Source organism: Aedes albopictus, chromosome 2 (assembly GCF_035046485.1).
Source record: "Aedes albopictus strain Foshan chromosome 2, AalbF5, whole genome shotgun sequence".
NCBI lineage: Eukaryota > Metazoa > Arthropoda > Insecta > Diptera > Culicidae > Aedes > Aedes albopictus.
The window spans coordinates 2,901,361-2,920,466 of record NC_085137.1 but is presented as its reverse complement, the minus strand read 5'-3'; positions in this window follow the sequence as shown (position 1 = coordinate 2,920,466).

The following is a 19,106-nucleotide window of genomic DNA, read 5'->3' as shown; positions in this document are numbered from 1 at the left end:
AAAAAAGCCCTTCAATTAATAAATGTGGAAGTGTTCAAAGAACAATAAGTTGAAGCGAGGCAGGCCAAGTCCCAGTGGGGACGTAAAGCCATGAATAAGCCATGAAGTACTCCCACTAAATTTTCCCATCATAGATAAAAACAAATTCAATCGGAATTTGTACATACAAAAACATACAGCCGGCCTGTCTCTGACAAAAACTATCCAGTTGTGCGAAATGCCTTTACGACCGCATTGGCATCCCGATGAATATATGATGCCACTTCTCCCGTGCTTCCCTTTAGGGTGCCGTTTTTGCACTCTCCGTTCTTATTTACAACTCTTTTGAGACATCGTCCTTGCCCCTTTTCAAAAACAGTTTTAATTACAGCATATTTTTCGTACTCGGAAAACGATGCCACTGACACTGAGAATGGTCTGCCGTCGTAAATCATACAAACTATGATGCCCCCTTTCGAGTCAACAACGATGCGACGCAAAGATTTGTGCAAAAGGCACAAAGGAGTGAGCATATCCCTGAATATTTTCCGAGAAAGTCAATACTTCATTCCTCATTTGCGCAGTACCGTTCTTCGTCACTTATTTTTTTGCCAATCGGTTGCGTTCACCGCTAGATCCCTTTTGCTCTGTTCTGCCTGAAGCGGTTATTTTTATGAGAAGATTCCTGTTACCTGTCATTTCTGAGGCAGTCCCGCACGAGCAGAAAAGATTTTTTTCCTCTGTTTCGTCTTCATTTCCTGGCAAAGGTTAATGAGCAAGGAAAACGACATTTTTGGGGTTAGGATAATTAGTTAATATCCTACGTAAATATTTCATTGTTCGTTCAGATGCTACTTTTCCACAGCGATGATTTATTGAAACACACTTTTCTGGAAATCGGTAGGAGGCAGCTATTGGCATGGTTAGAGTTGCTGGCACAGTAGGTGATAAATTCGCATATATTGCGGCAAGGTCATTCACAAGTTTATGGCTTTGCAGCTTTACAGGGGGTTACTGAAAACGTACTGGTGTCAAATTCAACAAGTATAATTCAAATATGTATTCTGTAAATCTTTTGGCATAATTTCAAACATATGTACCGCGTTGAAAAAAAAATCAAGAATAACTAAAACATAAAAAAATGTCATTTAAAATTTGTGATCAAACTACAGAAACAAAAACTCAATGAATAAAGCAATGAATAAAAGTGAATTGGTTTATTACGACTCTACTCATCACACGAAATATTCACGAATAATCAGCTCAGCATAATGATTATCTGAAGGCATTCCTTTAGGTTTAGGCAGCAAATATAAAATTTAAAAATTGAGTGAAATAAACTGCAGGTATACAATAGTTTTCTTGCCCATTTCAAAACAAAGAAGTTGTGATATCAAATGTACATATTAACATGCACATCCGTACACAATTGATGGCTAAAGCTTTTTAATAACCGCATCACCCTTGAGCAACTACGAAAGGAAGTGTAAAACGAATGGAACAACTCAAATTAGCTTTATATTAAATTTGCCATGTCCGACCGATTTCCCCTTCAGTAACCCAATCCGCTTGGAATTTCTTTCATGAACTGCAAGCAAAGCGTTTAGCTCTGCCAGCCAAACGCTAAAATTACTACAATTTTACTATCAGTTTCCAACATCTTGATTTTGATGTAAAAATAGAAATTTTCTTGTCATGTCAAATCAAATTTGATTATGTATAGAATTGTATGGCAGTGCATCGCTGTGAGCTTGAAATACTGCAGGCATCCCACAGCAACAAGTCGGAAAGCGAATGACGAATAATAAACAAATTTAGCACGAAATGCTCAACTTTCCTCATGATGCCAACTGATTTTGGTGGGAAAATTGAAGTTTTCTGTTCCCTCGCACATTCCCTGGCAGAGGGGAGGGAAGCAGCAAGGCCTAGTGGTGGTCTTGCATCGTGTATTTCGCGCGCCCTTCTTGATCTGCATTGAAGAACCGATGTGGTCATTGGATGTCTGATCCATTGCATCCATCCATCCGTCCGTCCATCTATCCAACCAGCCAGTCATGCTGAGCTTCATTCATGGCAGCGCAGATTACGAGACTCCAAATGATGGTGGTTCAGCACTGCACGGGAAAACACAATGACCGTACAAGATGGATTTTCGCTCCTTGTCTGGCAGACCAATTCATCGGTTCCCCGATCAGTTCTCTGATGTCCAAGATGGACAGTTTCGAACACTCGAAGCGAGAAGTTTGTTCGCGCATTTTGCTATTCATAATAATTATTGGGGAGTGCAGGGTGTGTCGTATCGCTGAAATCAATTCTCACCTAGCGGGTAGAGTGCGCTTGTCTCTAATGTGATCTGATGATATGAAGATAATTTCTAGCATACCGCTAATCAAGTATGTAATTGAAAAAGCCGCGATTTGATGTATCGCATGCATGGCTTTGATTCACTTTTGCATTTAGCCACCTTCAGCAGGACACCCGGAACCGGTTCCGGGACACTACCGGTAGTCTAAGATGTGGTCTGGCCGTTCTTCAGGTTATCGAAAAAGCAGCGATTTGATGTGGCGCATGCAAGGGTTCGGTTCGATTCGGTTATATTTGACCACTTCCGGTGGGACACCCGGAATCGGTTCCGGGACACTACTGGTTTTCACAAATATGATATGAAATTTGTTTTCTGTTGTTAATCAAATCTTAAAAGCTATTTGATGTGTCGCATGTATGGGTTTGATTCTCTTTTAAATTTGACCATTTCCGTCCGGACACCGGGAACCAGTTCCTGAACACTACCGGTTGTCCCAAACATGGTCTGAAATTATTTTCTTGCATACCATTGATCGGGTTACCTCAAGAGATGCGATTTGATGTGTCACATGCATGGGTCTGCTTCGCTTTTACTTTTGGCCACTCCCGGCGAGACACCTGGAACCGGTTCTGGAACACTACTGGTTCAGATATGCTCTACAGGGTGCGGCCATAAAAAAATGCGAAAAGTTCAAGGCACTATTACACACTAAATATGAGATGTAAATGAGTTTTTTTTACATGACAGTGTATCAGTCAAAGTCTATATTCTAGCACTGCAAAATAAAAATGAACATATTTGATGTTTAACATGTGATAATGTAAGTCTAATAAGCGGGTATCAATAAACTGCGCGCCCATCGGTCATTATACAAAATGACTATAACAGTAAAAAATTAGCTTAAATTCGATGAACAACCAGACCACACTGCTCCAGAGTCATGTAGTTTCACATACCAGATGAAATAAGTACATATATTTGATGATATTGTAGAGAAAATTAAAAATTTTGTTATATCAGATACGAAATTTAGCGACCATTGTACTTTTCTGCGGTTTAAAAATTCTGTTTGTCTTCAGCTTCAGGCACCGCCCTGTAAAGGTTAGTGACCAAAATGGTAAAATTATTATCAACTTAACAGAAAACTAGCCTATTCTGCCCATGATCGCATGGTCGACGTAACCACCATTGACAATGTCAGCATTCACAAGCTAATATCTATCGCATGTGCATAATTGTGGCCAGTTCTATGCACAAGCTCTAGTCACTAGCTAGATGTTAACGTGAAAAGAATTCTTAAAGTTTCAATTAATCATTGTTAAAATTTTAAAAGTGTGTTAAAAACTACAGTGGCGCATACGTCAACTATGCGAATATGGGCAGTATTAGAGATCATGGAACGTTGAAACATAGATTGGTTAACGTCAAAAGGTCGAAAATGTAGTTTGAAGTTGAAAAACACTTTCGCATTTTTTTTTCCTGCCGCATACTGTAAGACTATTTTCCTGCTATCCGTTTATCAGGATCAAAAAAGTCGCTATTTGATGTGTAGCATGCATGAATTTAGCTCACTTTTACATTTGGCCACTTCCGCTGGGACACCTGGAACCGGTTCCGGAACACAATAGGTTCATATATGGTGGGAGACTATTTCCCTGCTTGCCGTTCATCAGAATATCGAAAATGCCGCGGTTTGATGTGTCGCATGTATGAGTTTCTCTCTCTCTCTTCTTGGCGTAACGTCCTCATTGGGACAAAGCCTGCTTCTCAGCTTAGTGTTCTATGAGCACTTCCACAGTTATTAACTGAGAGCTTCCTCTGCCAATGACCATTTTGCATGCGTTTATCGTGTGGCAGGCACGAAGATACTCTATGCCCAAGGAAGTCAAGGAAATTTCCTTTACGAAAAGATCCTGGACTGACCGGGAATCGAACCCGTCACCCTCAGCATGGTCATGCTGAATACCCGTGCGTTTACCGCCTCGGCTATATGGGCCCTTATGTATGAGTTTATAGCATTTTTATATCTGGCCCCTTCCTGGGTTACCGGTCCGGAGCACCTAAATGGCCATAACTCCGGAACGTCTGGACCGATCCGAACCATTCTCAATAGAAAACAATGGGATCAGATTCCGCGTCGAATGAATCGTTGGTTATTAAAATCGGTTGAGTTTCACTGTCAAAAGTGACGTAAGTTTGACACACATACACACACAGACATCACCTCAATTCGTCGAGCTGAGTTGATTGGTCAGCGGCACGCGTGAAAATCAAAGGGGTACCGCTGTCCGATCTTTTTTGCACATTTTGAACACCTTGCCACGCCCAAACCTGTGAACGAAAACATTTGGAACCTTGTATACGTAAAATTCAGCATATTAGTAGTTCCGTGTCAAAAATTGAGCTCAATCTATCAACGCAAACCAAAGTTAAATTACGCAACTACTGCTGTCAAGCTACAGAGTCTGTCCATAAACTACGTAGACTCCGAGGGAAGGGATAGTTCTGGCCATAGTCAACGGATAATTCAAATTTCGAAAATCGTGTGTAAACAAAAGTCTAAGGGGGCGGACGGAGGGGGTCTAAAGAAGGACAAAATGTCTACGTTATTTATAGACAGCACCCCAGGATAACTTCTTCAGTGAATTGAATGCAATCGTGAATAAAGTTCCAAAAGGCGACATTCGGAGCTGCATACTTTCGCGACTTCAACGCGAAGATGTGCTCCGACAACATGAGCTTTAAGGGCGGACGGGACGGTCGGGGAAATATCCGCCATTGCTCTGTTGCTACTAAGATGGTAATCTCAGATTCTACTTCATATTTTGCAACAAAAACCTATCACTGTGTATGCTCACTTGCAGTGCATATGCTGATTGGTTTTCAGCATCTTCAGTGCGATAGGTCTCGAGATTACCATCTTCAAAATCGCGAGGCAAATTGTTAGAAAGAGAGGCAAGATAGGAAAAATAACACGGCGTCCCGTTTCACCTTAAGCAGATCATAGGAGGTGATGGTCTTGAAGAAATGAGCGATCGGGAGCTGTTTGCAGAGTTTTGTGGCAACAACGACCTAGTGATTGGGGCATGAACTTCCCATCGACCGGTGCATTACTGAAAGCCAAATCGACCACATCTGTACCACTGTACCAGTCGAAAATGGAAGAGGAGCCTTTTTGATATGCAGAATGAATGCAGCCGCTGGTATCGCGTCTGACCATCGCTTTCTAATCGGCAAAAAACGGCTATGCATTTCTCGGAGCCTGCGGCAGGAGAGAATACTCGACGATTCAACACACACCGACTAAAAGATCCAGCTGATCTTTCAATGACGAACTAGGAACTCGAGTCCGGCAGATGGCAGCATAAAAGAGCAATGGATGGCCAACAAGAACGATATTTTCGAAACCAGCGAGAATATCTTAGGTGAGCTGTGCAGTTCATGGACGGTAGCCCAGTCAACCCACGATCAAGACGGGCTTAGTGGCTACCGCTTCTGATTCGTATGCAGAAGGTCCTGGGTTCAATCCCTGGTCCGTTCCTTTCCTCCTACTTTGTATCTTTCTACATACTTTCTCCCTTTTCTCTACATATAAATCTCACGTATATTCATAGCCATCGTTAGAACAGAAAAGGGTTGAAACCCCGTTTCCCTTCCCTCCATACTTTCACAGCACAGTGTCAATGTATCATATAACGCCTAAGAGTTATGCAATCATGCGAACTGTGCCGCCCAGCTTCAGAATAATAAAACACACAATTCTATCACCTTACGCCTGGCATCAACGCACCTATGAGTGAACCCTCTGCCAACCATATCCCACCAACACTCCGACACTTCCTTCCCCTTCCCCATATTGACCAGCAACCTGACGTGGCAGGCGCCATTGTCGCATAAAAAAAAAATAAAAGATCACCAATGCTCACACTCTGAAGATGCCTGCTAGTCCTCAGCAGATATCTCATTGGCTGCTTGTGTGAGTGTAGCTGGTCTGGCGATACTGGAGTAGCATCCACGGGCGATCAATCAATCTAAGACTTTGTCCACTATTCAAAAATGTTGGTTGATTTTTTATAATTTGGGATAATGAAAACGCATTGCGCTCTTTCTGCGCTAACCAAAGCAATGGTACAGTGTACATTATGTTTCTACTAGATAATCAGCTTCCTAACAGAAGTCGCAAATTTAAGGCTAATAAGGACAGGAATATGATATAAAAAGTTTGGCTTAAAAAGAAAAGTGTTCTATCCTATAAGATCGAAAAAGCTAATAGGAAGAACACGCCGCGATATAGACATACCTCTATGAACGGAGTGCGAATTCCGAAAAAGCTACCGATCGATAGAATTTGTGATGAAAACAGGACAATACATAGGCAGTCGGGTGCCTGAAACTTTTGCCAGTCTTGGTAAGGTGGTATGAACTACCAACCAAGCCGATCTGTTTAAAAGCACAGGTCGCACGGCAGAAGTTTCACGCATTCGATGTATTCGTTCAATACATGGCCTACTTGCCTAATTTCACCTTCTATAAAATTTTCACACTTGTTCGCTACCTAGCGAATTTTATCATATCTATCATTTCATTATCCACTTTGATCTCTACTCCCTTATACTATGAGTAGAAAGAGACCGATATAGCCACAAAATCATCAAGAAAATAAGGACAGGTTTATTGAAATATTGTATACGCCATTGACGTTTTTCAGTTGATACCGATTTGGTTTATTGTTGCTGTTTCTTTTTAGTGCTGCAACCATGTCTGGTTTGTGTAGTGACTGAAATAGATCAGATCAATTTTCAACGTAAACAATAACGACAACAGTTATTTTTTGCAGGCTAACGCAAAACAATATTGTCCAAGTGGCTGTGCTTCAAATACTTTATTTTTATTGAATGGACTTATCCATCGATGAACCGAATGCATCGCGGTCCGAGAATTTTGACACTAGAGCGGGGTCTGTTCCAATCAGATTCGTTAAATTCTGATTGGAACGGCCCCGCTCTAGTGTCAAAATTCTCGGAACGCGATGAATTCGGTTCATCGGTGGATAAGTCCATAGCTTTTTGTGAATAAAAAGAAATAAAAAAAATACTTCTGTATAAGTTTTTTTTGTATGTTATCTTTGGTTTTTACCCGGTTGGTCCCGGTCTCATATATGCGGATAACTTCACCCCGCTCTCCCCACTACTGGTAAGACAAACACAGAAACTGAAATAGAGGAAAGAATTGCATTTTCGGGTTGTAGTTCTTTCCTTTGTGAACGATTATTATTTACTCACGCCATTGCAAGCAAATTGCCTGTGCACTTGATTGGTTAATGGAGCTCGAGAGATACAGAAAAAAAAACATAAGCTTACCCGAGAGTAACTCAATTGCTGGACTTGGAGTGTGATGGGCTCAATGATATTATTATACACATACACACAACCACATTGCATCGCTCGGATATACTGCCGGTAGGTGACTCTGTGAGGGCAAACGGGCTACTTCAATCAATTATTTTGTCTGGACATGTGATATTTCGCCAAAGAGTATCTCTCGCGGTCTTGCTGTGTGATAATGATAGTTATTTTCATTTGTTCAATTGGTGTATTAAACGATTGCGAATAATTTTCAATTTTGTAATTATTGTATTTAGAATATCATCCGACGATCATGCTGAGGAGCTAGAGTTAGTGTAAAGCTCTATGGAGAGCGAAGCATGGACAGAGGAAGAGCCCGGTCAATACTGCTGGACGCGGACGTGGTGAATCGGTTAATTCGCTTTCGGACCATCTGTGCAGCCGGGGTGTCACTGACTGGGGCAGAATCAAACTGTGGCTGAGCATGCACTACTTCACCACGGACGGATAACAACAGCAGCAAAATTGGCGGAGGAAATGACAGGAGCTTAAATGGCAGTAAATTGAGGTTCGGCAAAGTCGAACACGGGCGGCGAGGTAATTTGATGGGCAGTCATGTATAATAAAATGAGCTTTTGGGATATGAGATGGGAAAATTATCGGATACTGCTATTTTCAGTTAATTAATTGCAATTAACTACGAACAAGCCAAGCTGTATACGAATTGTGATGTTTCGTCCCTTTTTCTGTGTTTAGAACTATTCCCAACATTTCAGTACCCGCTATGGCATATCAAAGCTTGTTCAATAGTGATTGAAACTGAAGGTAACGTTTCGGACAGATTATTTTGCGTCACAGGTCTACAAAACAGAAGGAATATAAGCCACTCTAGGAGATATAGCAAAGAGGGGCAATGTAGAACAAATCCCACTGTGGTTTGATGAACATGAAAAGAATTTATAATTCGTTCCCAAATCAGAAATGGATTATATCTACTTGAATTACTTGCTGTTATACCTCAAGTTTGATTTTTCCGACAAACGACACTACACGCACTCAGCTTTGAATGGATAGACCACAACGGTTGACAAGCTCCGTTGTCGGACGTGCCTATACTTTTTGAAAGGCAAAGTGGGAAAAACGTTGAATTGCGATCATAAATAACTGCACCAGGTATGATGTAACTCAAATCGTCCGAATGAGCAATCGATCTGGATACAAAGCGGAGTGCACTGAATAGAAATGAGTTATAATGGATCGGCAGTTGCTTGGTTTATGTTTATCTGGACCGAGTTTGAAGGAGAGACAGGTAAGCGATATTTTTCCTGAGTATTATCGTAAGAAGCATCAATCGTACTAAAAGGCGACAAGGTTACCGATCTTATGAAAAGGAAAGGATGACGAAAGTGACACATAATATGCAAATGCACGAATGGTTACGATGACACCTAAGTAGCAGAATAACATTATTTTTAGTTCAAATTTACTTAGGAGCATTGGCGTAGCTAGGGGCCAGGCCCCCTCCCAGAATCCGCCAGCCCCTCCCAGAAATTTTACTTGACTTTATATTTTAGAAATTAGAAAAAATCTGAAAACCATTGTCGTGGTGACCAACATAGATCTATAATAGACATTTATATGGCATAATATGTGTTCAAATTGACAGTTGTTGGAGACTATTCTCAACTTGTCACTTTTTACAAGATCAATGTACAAAATGGTCTATGTAATTAGTTAGTTTTGATTTCCTAACATTATATAACCAGAATTATATAAATAGCAATGCTTTGTTAGTCTTCTTTTTTGAATCGCTGAGAAATTAAATCTAAATGATAATTTCCAGGAATTCTTTGATGAGTATCTTTAAGAATCTTTGAATTTTCTAGCAGCATTACTGCAAAATATGCTTGAGTGCTTCTTTGTGGAATTCAAGTATCATGTGGGAAAAAATCTGGTTGAATTTGCAATGAAATTCCAGTAAATGTTTTTGAATTCCTAGTGAGAATAGATGTTACATAATAAGAAATGATCCATGTAGCTCAAGCGTAAACGCGAGTGTATTCTTTAAAACCATGCTGGAGGTGATTTCTAGTCGGTCACTAATATCTTTTATTTGTGGGCCAGGGGTATTTGTGCGTCTATCAAAATATTGAGCAACCACCTGGCGAGGGTGGTTGGTTGTCTGCTTTCCGCGTGAAGCGAACAACATCACTGCAGTCTGCACGGTACACTGCAACTTCAAAAGGTCATATTACTTATCAAAGTGAATCCTGACCCAACGATACCTGCCCTACTAACAATCACTCCTTCCTGCAGCCTTTGGTGGAGACGTGCGGTAAACGCCAACTTTCACATAACAAAGGATGCTATTAACATTCCTTCACTCTTCCAACCTGACTGCAAGGACGTGGCCGGCGCCGTTATTGTACTGTTAAGGAGAGCCTCTGAAGCGTGCACAGTGAGAATGTTGACCACTCCCAGTCAATTATTCAGTTGATTCATTGTGCAACTGTCATTGGTTCGGGTCAATCACGGAGTAGCAACCATAGATATATGCAGTCAGTCTAAGCTAAGCAGGGGTATTTGTGCACACATTCAAAAGGCCATTGATGAAATTTTAATATATTTAAAAGCTTTTGCTGCAAGGGACAATCTTGAAGGTATTCATGATTGGATTCCTTAAAGATTTCTTGGAGATAAATGTGAAAGAATTCCTGGATGACTACTTGGAGAATTTCTTGGCTTCTGTGTCCCTTTAAAATTATCTAAAAGAATTCCAATACAAATCGCTTGAGGAATTCCTCTAGAAATCCTTCAAATTATTCAAAGTAATTCTACAAGTTATCCTAAAAAAACCCTGGAGTGAATCCGTGATAAAGATCATGAACGGATTACTGAAATTTTTGAACTTATCGCTTTGAAAAAATCCAGAGAGAAATTTCGGAAGAATTCATTACAGAAATCTCGGAGCAAAACCTGCAGGAATCCCTGGAGAAATTTCTGAAAGTATACCTGGAGGAATTCCTGGATGAATTTCTGGAGGAATCCAAAGAGCAATTATGCGAGAATTTCAGGAAAAAAATCTGAAGAATCCGCATCAGAAATCCCTGTGGAAATTACTAGAAAAAATTTAGATGAATCCTTGGAGAAATTTCTGGACGCATTCCTGGAGGAATCTCTGGAGGAATTCTTTGATAAATCACAGGAGGAATTCCTAGATGTATTTCTGGAGGAAATCCTGGACAACCTTCTTGACAAATTCCATGCGGAATCCCTGAAGAAGTTCCTGGGGTAATGCCTGGAGCAATAGGGGATTTTTTATATTATCGTACAAATTGGTACGAAATCCTGGAGAATTTTCTGGACAAATTCCTGGCGGAATCCGTGGAGAAGTTAATGGAGAAATGCCTGGAGCATTTGAGAAATTTCTGATGAAATTCCAAGATAAATTTCTAAAAGAACTCCCAGAGGAATTTCTGGAGGATTTCCAGGAGGAATTTCACGGAAGAATCCTTACAGGAATCCCTGAAGGAATTTCTGATATATTCCTGGAGTAATTCCTGGTGGAATTTCTGGAGGAATCCGTGAAATAACTCCTGGACGGATTTCTAGAGTATTCTCTCTCTCTTCTTGGCGTAACGTTCTCATTGGGATAAAGCCTGCATCTCAGTGTTCTATGAGCACTTCTACAGTTATTAACTGAGAGCTTCCTCTGCCAATGACCATTTTGCATGCGTATATCGTGTGACAGGCACGAAGATACTTTATGCCCAAGGAAGTCAAGAAAATTTGCTATACGAAAAGATCCTGGACCGACCGGGAATCAAACCCGTCACCCTCAGCATGGTCATACTGAATACCCGTGAGTTTACCGCCTCGGCTATATGGGCCCTTTCTGGAGGAATCTCTGGAGTTATCAACTCATGAATTAATTCCTGGAGGAAACCTGCAAAAATTTCCGGAAAAATTCCTATAAAATTTCCTAAAGAATCTCATGAAAGAATATCTGAAGTTATTTCTGAAGGATTTCCTGCAGAAATTCTTGAAGGAATGCTGTAGGAATTTCCGAAAAAAATCCTGGAGGGATTCCTGGATCAATTTCTGAAGAAATTCCTGTAGCAATTTCTGAAAAAAAAACCAGGGGTAGATCTTCGTGGAATTCCTGGAGGAGTCCCTGGAGAAATGCCTGGATGAAATCCTGGAGGAATACCAGGAATAATTCCTGGATAAATTCACAGAGAAATTTCTGGGGGGATTTCTGAAGGAATCATTGGAGGACTTCCTAGAGAATTCCCGAAGAAATCCTTGAAGGAATTCCTAGAGGAATCTCAGGAGGAATTCATGCAGGAACCCCTGGAGGAATTCTTGGAATAATTCCTGGAAAAACTCCGGGAGGAATTTCTGGGGGAATTTCTTAAGGAGCCCCTGGAGAAATTCCTAGAGAAATTGCGGTAGTAATTTCTGAAGGCATTCCTTCAGGAATTCCTATATAAATTCCTGGAGGACTTTCTGAAGGAATTCCTTGGGCATTTCTCAAGAAACCTCTTAAGGAATTCCTGGAAAAATTCTTTGAGAAATTTCTACAGAGATTCTTGGAAAGAACCCTGAAAGAATCCCTAAAACAAATTTCTGGAGGAACCTCAGAAGGCATTCCTGGAGGAACATCCGAACAACTTCCAGGTGGAATCCCAGGAGGAATTCCTGGAAAAATCTTTACAGGAAATCTTGGGGAAATTCCATGGAACTATTCATGGAAGAAATCCAGGAGGAATCCCTAAATCAATTCTTTGAAAAATCCTTGAATGAATTCCTGGAAGAATCTGTAGAGGAATTCTGGAAGGAATCCAAGGAGAAATTTCTGAAGATATTCCTAGAGAAATTCTGAGAGGAATTTCTAGTGGAGTTCCAGGAGAAATTTGAAGAGGAATTTCTGGAGGAATTCCAGGAGCAATTTCAGAAGGAATTTCTGGAAGAATTACTGGAGGAAGCATCGGTGGAATTTCTGGAAGAATTCATGAAATAATTCCTGGAGTATTGTGTAGAGAAAACCGAGGAGAAGGAATTTCTTGATTAATTCTTTGAGGAAACCCTGGAAGGATTTCCGGAGGAATTCCCGGAAGAATTCCTGAAGCAATTGCTATGCGAATTTCCGAAGAAATGCCTGGAGGAATTCCTGGATCCATTCCTGAATAAATTCCCGGAGGTATTCCTGAAGAAATACCTGGGGTAATTCCGGTGAAATTCGTGGTAGAAATGCCTGGATGAAATCCTGGAAGAATGCCAGGGGCAATACTTGGAATAATTCTTGAATGAATTCCGGAAAGAATTTTTGGGGAAATTTTTAAAAGAATCCCTTGAGGATTTCCTGGAGGATTCCTGAAAAAAATATTTGAAGGAATTCCTAGAGAAATCTCAGGAGGAATTCATGCAGGAATCCCAGGAGAAATTATTGGAATAATTCTTGGATAAATTCTGTGAGGAATTCTTGAGGAAATTTCTTAATGAATCCCTGGAGGATTTTATAGATAAAGTCTTGGAGAAATTGCGGTAGTAATTTATGAAGGAATCTTGGAATGCCTGGAGGAATCCCTATAGAAATCTCTGGAGGAACTTCTGAATGAATGCCTGGAGGAACCCCTGGGTAAATTTCTGGAGATATTCCTGTATCAATTGCTGGAGGAGTACCTCGAGAAATTCCTTAAGCAATCCTTTGAGGAAACCCTGGAGAATTTCCTTCAATAATCCCTGAAGAAATTCTTGGACTTATGCCTGGAGCAATCTCTGGATAAATTCTTAGATGAATTCCTGGTGGATTCTGGGAGGGACCTCTAGAAGAACTCCCTGAGCAATCTCTAGATGAATTCCTAGAGAAATCCTGGGATGAGTTCATGGAGAAACTCCTAGGAGAAATTTCTAAAGAAACCTCTTGAAAAATTCCTAGAGGAATCCTTAGAGGATTTTCTAGAGAAATTCTTGGAAGAATTCCTGGGAAAATTCTTGGGAAAATCCCTGGAGGAATCCCTGAACCAATTTCTGGAGGAACGTCAGGAGGAATGCCTGGAAAGTTCTGGACAAATTCCTTGCCGAATCCCAGGAAGAATTCCTGGATAGATTTGTAAAGGAATTTTCGGGGAAATTCCGAGGAACTATTCCTGGAATGAATTCCTGGAGGAATCTCGAGAGAAATTCTGGAAGCAATTACTTGATAAATTTCTGAAGAAATTCCAAGATAAATTTCTAAAGAAATTCCAGGAGAAATTTCTGATTTAATTCCACTAGAAATTTGTAGAGTTATTCCCAGAGCGATATTTGGAGGAATTCCAGGAGGAATTCCTGGAGGAATTCCTGGAGGAATTGCGGTAGTAATTTATGAAGGGATTCCTATGGGAGTTCCTGGATCAATTCCTGGAAGACTTTCTGAAAAGGTCTTGGGGTAAGTCTCAAGAAACCTCTTGAGGAATTCCTGGAGGCATCTTTAAAGGAATTTCTAGAGCATTACTTGGAAGAATCCTTGGGGGAATTCTTGGAAATAAACCTGGAGGAATCCCTGAAACAATTTCTAGAAAAACCTCAGGAGGAATTCCTGAACAAATCTCTATAGGAAATCTTGGGAAAATTCCGTGGAACTATTAATGGAAGAACTCCAGGAGGAATCCCAAAACGAATACCTTGAGGAATCCCTGAATGAATCCTTGAAGAATCTCTAGAGGAATTCTGGTAGAAATCCATGGAGAAATTTCTGAAGGAATTCCTGGAGATATTTTTAGAGGAATTCTGAAAGGAATTTCTGGTGGAGTTCCAGGAGGAATTTCCAGATGAATTTCTGGAGGAATTCCAGGAGGAATTCCAGAAGGATTTTCAGGAGGAATTACTGCAGGAATCATCGGTGGAATTTCTGGAGGGATTCATGAAATAAATCCTGGAGGAATGCGTAGAAGAAACCCTGGAGAACAAATTCCTGGATTAATTCTTGGAGGAAACCCTGGAAGATTTCCTGGATCCATTCTAGAATAAACTCCCGAAGGAATTCCTGAGGAAATACCTGGGGTAATTCCTGTAGAAATTCTTTGTAGAACTCTTGCAGAAGTCCCTGGAGAAATGCCTGAATAACATCCTAGAGGATTGGCAGGAGGAATACCTGGAATAGTTCTTGAAAAAAATCCGGGAGGAATTTCCGAAGGAATCCCTTGAGGAGTTTCTGGAGGAATCTCAAGATTTATGATGAAATACAAAGTTCGATTTTGAGAGAATTCCAGCAGGAGTTTCTGATGAATTCTAAGAGGAAATACTGAAGAAACCGCTAAAATTCCTGAGGAAATCCTGAAATCCTGGATTAATTCCTGGGGGAGTTTCTGAAGGAATCCCAACAAGAATTCTTGCAGGCATTTTTGAAATAATCCCGGAATTCGTTTTTGAAAGTATAACAGAAGACATTTCCGGTGAATCCCTGGAGGAACTCGAAGTAATTTCTGAAGAAACCCGATGAGCAAACCCGGAAGCAACCCCATGAGGAACTCTATGGATCTCAGGAGAGCTTTCTTAGCGAATACCTGGAAGAATTTTTGTAGGAATATTCCTGGATAAAAAAATTGAAGAAATCAATGTCTGCAGTTATTGTTGAAGGAATACTAAGATCCCTAAAGGTTTTTTTGTACATTTTTTACAAACCCTTCTTGGAGTGTTTTTTAATAATCTCTAAGTAAAATTTTCTAAAAGATTTTCTCTAATACATTCCTGCAGGAATACTTCGAATTATTCCAGATGTAATTATTGGAGCAATCTTCAGTGGAATTCTGGAAGGCATATATGGAGAAGTCCCTGTAGAAATCTCTGAATACCTGCAAAAATACCTTAAAGGATCTCTGGAGAAATTCCTAAAGGAAACCTCGAAAAAAGCACTGGAATAGTTGCTGGAGGAACCTCTAAAGATATCCCAGGACAAACCCCCGAAAAAATGTCTAGTGGAATCCCTAGATGAATTCTTGATTGAATTTCTGAAAAAAGCCATGATGGAATCACTGAAGCAAGCTATGGAAAAAAATCTTGGAGGAATTTATTGCTACCGCGGCGCCTTTTGAAATTTTCAAAATTTTCGCGGCGCACCAACAACTTTTTACAAAGAATTTTAATGATTTGAACACCTTCAGCTCAAAACTACAAATATAAATCGCAAAAAAGCCTTCAATGTCATGCTTTTTTATAATAAAAAAAGAAAAATTACTTAAAGATTCGGAGAACTTAACACAAATTTTAGATTTCTGAAGGATTGCATTGAAAAACTTTTAATTTTTAAATAAAGTAGCTAGATTACCAAATTTAAGGGAAAATAGATATAAAAATGAATTGTTCAGAATTTGTCAGAACGGCAAACAGTGACAGTGAGGGGTCATATTTTTGTATTCGGTACTTGAAAAACTCAACTCAACAACTCAAAAAAGGCGGTTTCAGAATCATGCATGAAATCGACACATAAATTATCGCAGATTTTTCACGATAAGGGGCTAAACCAGTCTATAGGAGGAAATCTTAATCATAGAGACAAACTAACAAGTTATGATAGTGATGTAAGTAAAAATATCGTCCCGAAATGTTTGACACAGCACGAAGACCTGGAGATTGACAGTAATTATAGATGACAGTATTATGTAAAGAACTTCAAAACAGTTTCTGGAAATACCTACTTTGAATTACAAGCTATTGATAAAATCGAAAACAAAGCCGAATCATAAAAAGTCCAACAATTTGAGAGACCTACGAAAATTTTCAAAATTTCGGATATATAAAAATTTTGTAAAAAATCTAAATGTTTCATGAGGACATAATAAATTCCGGAAAACATTCGTAGACTGGAATAATTACTATTTAGAAAATTTAGAAGAGGGAAAGAGGGAATGACTTTCTTTTGAAGTCTTCCACAAAAAAGCCAAAACATTGGTATCGAATACAAAAAAGGGTTTGATTGGACACTAGTTTTACAAAACAATACAAAAACAGCTAAAAATTCTGCCTTCAATAATAAAAGTTTGTTCTTTGTGTTTTGGCCCAAAAGCCTGCGGCGCACCTGAGAGATGTTCACGGCGCACCAGGGCGCCGCGGCGCACAGTTTGGGAAGCACTGGTTTACGAAACTATGAACAAATCTAAAACAGTCATTTTGATTAGGTACTCAAAACTACAATACGATTTAGTGTAACCACATATCGGACGCCCATCCCGCTTAAAGTTCATCTCAAGTCAGGCCCCCCTGGGCCCCTTCCAGGAAAAAATCCTAGCTACGCCTTAGGAGTGGTTCATTCATCTTTTATACAGCAAAAACTCAAGTTAGGAAGCTCTCTTAGAACACTAAGCAGAGAAGCAGACTCTGTCCCAATTGGGACATAACATCAAATAAAAAAGGAAGAAGAAATTTGGAAATGTGAATCGCTTCGCAGTATAAACATGTATAGTAAACAAAAAAACTAGTCATTTTTAAATAATCACAAATTTGCAACACTTTTCAATAAATATTAGTAGCATGAATATCATCAGTTTAACTTGAACCTGTATACTCCACTCAACATATACTCTAAATTAACTTACTTCTTCCTCATAAATAAGCAGCTACTGGCCAGCACTGATTCGCATTCGAAAATATTCACATATCTTGTGTAAGTCCTCTGGACAAGATGTGACCTCGCGCAAAACAGTCTTGATCTCATAACTTTCCTCCGCTGCTCACAAGGTTGAAATCGCGGTATGTGTCGTTGTTGCTTGCTGTCTGCTGACTGGGTCCTGCTACTGGCCTAAAGCATCGAATGGGAATCGGACGGGACGAACAACATGGAAATAACAACGCACGTTCTCTTGCTCATGCAACTGCCCTCAATGGCGACCCGGGGTTGGAGGGGCGTATTAGAACATTCGACTGTTTATTTATTTAATTAAAAAATATGTAAGATGTTTCAAAAAATTTAAATGAGTTAAAATATACATATTACTTCGAATGGGTAGGTGGTTGAGGGAGATGAAGAGAGCAATCAGGAGCGCGCAGTAGTCGTTCGGTATGAGACACGTTGTGACCGTACTGGTCGATATCGTCTTTTGCCAAAGCTTGAGAACGTGGAGAGTACTATCACACCAATATCAGCCATGAACGCAACCTGCAAATGTACGTTCCTCCTACGAAATGGCCCCAGTAGAATGCCTATACCATCACACGAGGATGCAGCAGTGGACAAAATGAACAGATAAAGCTTTGGGAATGAAACGAACAAATGAAACTAAAAGATATTATTATTCGCTCTTTTCTTCATCGATAAAAGCGAGTAACAGAGCGAAAAATTTTGAACATTTCCGAGCCGAGGCGACAGCACACAAGGGGTAACGAAGTGAACTTGAAATACTACCGTATGCTCTGACTGCTGTGCTGTTTGTGCAGGAGGTTTGGAGTAAAGGAGGAAAATAGTCCGTATCGCACCTTCAAGTACACGCCGAATATGTCGTCATTTAGAGGCGAGCATAAAATCAGCAATACGACCTCGCTACACACGATCAGCAGGTACATGCGCTTGAGAAAGAAAATAATGTATTCCACAGAACCAAATGCTGTAACAGTTTCCAGAAGCGAGAGTATTGATGCAATGAACAGGATCAAAGCAATGCTCACAATGTACATATGATGCAGCTCTATGATGATCTTTGAACTATGACTGTGGAAGTGATCGAGTCTTACCATGGAGTTATTTCTCTATGGTATTTGCTGATCATGGTATCAAATGACCAATTACCATTAATGACAGTAAGATTTTAAATCGCATTTGACTTGAAAAAGTCTAAGAAATTGCTTGCAAATCTCGAAACCCTATCAATCCCATAAAAGTTTACCTATTCTGCGATGATAGACGAAACTTCACGCATATAAAGCACATATAGCACGTATCGTCTTCATGCTCGAAAAACATCACGTTCAGATTCACCTGATACTCAAACAAAATATGGTTTATGCAGGGAGTTTGTCTGTAACATAAATATTCCCTTTTGCCTAAACGTAGGGGTAAAATAGCAGAAGCAACGTACCTGTATCTTATCCACCACAGACCGAGGCGAAAGGCAAAGTTTTGATCATCCTTGTGACTTCATTATTTATGTGCCAGGCACGAGGATATCATTCGTGACGATGTCATGGCGTCTAAGAAGGTAAGACTCTTGTGAGCATAGACAATTTTATAGCCGTCGAAAACTTCGTAATATGTGGATTAAGAATGAATCAAAACACACTGCAATGTTTCGCTGGCAACCGGTTAACCTCTCTACCGCCGGCCGCCACGATAAAGAACTCATACTTCCGCGGTGTCAATTTCAGAACAAAGAAGACTCAATTTGTGTGGTAATTAATGTTCCAGTTTGTGTCGTCATTTTTCATTTGCATCGGTCATTGAATAGAAAAAAGTGTACCCATTTTTTTCCCCCGCCGCTCAACATGTAACTTGATGGAATATG